Here is a 3,192-nt window from a genome sequence, read left to right as displayed (position 1 = left end):
ACTTCAGGAAAAAGGGAGTCAGGTGGCTGAGTGGGTAGAGCATCGGGTTAGTAATCTAAAGGTTGCCAGTTCGATTCCATGCTGGTGAACATGTCGTTGTGTCCTTGTGCAAGGCACTTCACCCTACTTGCCTCGGGGAGAATGTCCCTGTACTTTCTGTAAGTCGCTCTGGATAAGGGCGTCTGCTAAATGACTAAATGTAGAAAGTAGCCATTACTACTACTTGACTCGCTGGTTACTGGACCTCACATCATGTTTAATACAAAAAGACACTATAGACCCATTTGCCAGGAATTCTTTTTGACACCTACAATTTCAAACATTTCCCTCATATATGGCCATGGGTGATCAGGAATGTTTTCTCAATCCTATATGTTTTGAAAACATTTAGTCAATTTTTTTTTCAAAAATATTTTTCTCAAACATATTTGGTCAAAAATATTCATTTTAGATGATATATTTATAACTTTTGCCCAAAATGTTTTTCTCAATCCATAGAAACTTTTTTTAAATTTTATATTTCAACAGTTGGAAAGTTTTGTTATTGTATTTGTTTTCAAACTTTCAATTTTTTTTATTTATTTAGAGTATTTGCATTTTGTTACTTCCCATCTCTGCTACTGATGTAGGATGAGAGAAGGAAGGTTAGGATTTAGGAAACAAGAGTGTATGCTGAGGATGTAGTGTGTTAGAGTCAGGAGGCTTTAAAACAACTGAGTACTCTGAGGCGATGTTTTCGACTGTGTTCTGCCTGTAAAAGCTCATGTTTTCAGCCTTCTGAAAAGCCGGTCCATGCACCCAACAGGGTGTCCTCTTTGATGGACGCCCCAGGGATAAAGAACTGGCGAGGGATCTTAATGTTAAAATCCACCTCTTTCTCCCTCCCTCCCTCTCATTCTCTCAGTTTCTTTCTTTCTCCCTCCCTTCATTTTTCAGTTTCTCATCCTTTCCTCGTCTTTCTCTCTCTTTCTCCTGTTATTCTCTCTGCCTCAGCCCTCTTTTCCTACTTCCCTTCCTCCCAGAGTTCTATACATCCTTTCAAACCCTCTCATCGATTTCTGTTTCACTAGACCGCCTCCTGATCCATTTCTTCTTCCTTCCACCCTCCCACTCCCAACTCTCTTCTATTTCTCCTCCTCCCTTCCCCTCACTTTCTTTTATCTCACCCCTCTATGGGGGGGGGGGAGGAGGATGAATAGACACAGAGAAAACTGATAGATGGAGAGAGCTATGGAGTCTGACAGGGGATTCTCACTTTTCTCTCTCCCTCTTTCTTTCTCACTGGATTTCCTTTCTTCCCTCTCTCCGTCTCGGGGTCTCTCGTTCTCTTTGTAGTATCTACTCTTTCTACCCCCTGTGGCTTGGGGCACACACACACACTCACATCCCTGCCGTGCAAACACACGTATGCACACATACACACGCACACCATCGACCTCCTATTGCGTACACACACCTTAAACCGCCTACTGTGCACAAGCAAACACTCAAATACACATTCAAACACACACAGACACACACACAGACACACGCTGAGCCCCCCTAGAGTTCTTGCCTCCAGCTCTGGTAATGAAGGCATCTTTGTGCATGTTCACGTTTGTGCTGAAAAGTGATTTTGGATGATTTGTTAGACCTGTTTCCCCTAATCTTTTTAAACTAGGTTAGGGTCACACACACACACACACGCTGGGTTTGGAGGGCAGACATGTTACGGCGTCTACAGGTAATGTGGGTCAGTCATGGCCGGCAGTGCACTCCACCTGTATCCTGACTACAGCTAGAAATATGACTCACACAGGCTCCAGCCACACTTACTCTCTTTCTTTCTTTCATGTTGTGTTTTCTTTTTTTCAATCCTTCTGGGTCTTTCATTCTCATACCTGCGCATGCAGATGCACGTCCATTTGTACAAACAGAGACATATCTGCATTGTCACTGTCCACACAATCCAGGGAGGACACTGAGAGGACAGGAGAGGAGACGAGAGGAGAGAAGAGGAGACTATAGGAGAGAAGAGGAGAGGAGAGAAGAGGAGAGGAGGAGAGAAGAGGAGAGGAGGAGAGAAGAGGAGACTAGTGGAGGAGAACAAAGGAGAGGGAGTGTGTGATGAGGAGGAGGTGAGCAGTGGGTGAGGACCAGGCCCTATCCATACCACGACCAGAGGTCACCTCCTTCCACATAAAGGGCTAAATGGACCGGCGGTAATTGGGAGATATCTCTGGCTTGCTCTGCCAGGGCTAATGATGCACAGCGGGTGTGGCTAATTCTATTAGTCTGACAGGCATTCTACTGGGCTGGTATACTGACAATGATACCTGGATGCTTAGACAGCGAGGGAGGGAGGGAGGGAGGGAGGGAGGGAGGGAGGGAGGGAGGGAGGGAGGGAGGGAGGGAGGGAGGGAGGGAGGGAGGGAGGGAGGGAGGGAGGGAGGGAGGGAGGGAGGGAGGGAGGGAGGGAGGGAGGGACTACAGCAGATGGAGGGATAGTCGGGAGGGAATTTGCAGTGCAAAAGGGAGAAAAGGGGGGAGGATAAAAATAGATTGAGTGACTGAGAGCTTGGAACCCCTTCTAACGGGGGAGAGGAGGAGAATGACAGAGAAAGAGAGACTATAAAAAGGAGTGGGAAGAGAGGGTGGAAGAAAAGGGAAAGAAGATGTGCGACAGGTTGTACTTGGCTGAAGATGTTCAGTCAGCGAACAGCCTTCAGAGAGGGTGGCACCTGCTCACCTGCTCACCTGCTCAGGGCTGCAAATAGACACAGATGCCTTCAGTGGGCTGCACTGAAGGCTGCGCACTGCGAAAATATTCCTCACAAATGTCCACCTGAGGGTCCAACTGTCCACCTGAGGGATGCAGCGCCATGCTAACTGTGGTAAAGCGAGACCACTTTGAGTAACAGGTGTGTTTGTAAGCGCCATGCTAACTGTGGTAAAGCTAAACCACTTTAAGTAGCAGGTGTGTTTGTTAGCGCTATGCTAACAGTCTCAAAGCTAGGCCACTTTGGGACATAACAGGCGTGTTTGTTAGCGCTAAGCCCAGGGCGCTACGCCAGACATTCTCTCTTCTCTCCCCCATCCCACCATATCTCTCTTCTCCTCTAAACAATCGATAAAGTCACGATGCTCCGAACACGTCACGTTCACAGTAAAGTCTTCTTCATCCTCCTCCTCTCCTTTTCAGTCTCACTCTAG

The sequence above is a fragment of the Hypomesus nipponensis genome, chromosome 21 (genome assembly GCF_054491055.1).
Source record: "Hypomesus nipponensis isolate SF chromosome 21, ASM5449105v1, whole genome shotgun sequence".
NCBI lineage: Eukaryota > Metazoa > Chordata > Actinopteri > Osmeriformes > Osmeridae > Hypomesus > Hypomesus nipponensis.
Note: the sequence above shows the minus strand (reverse complement) of the source record.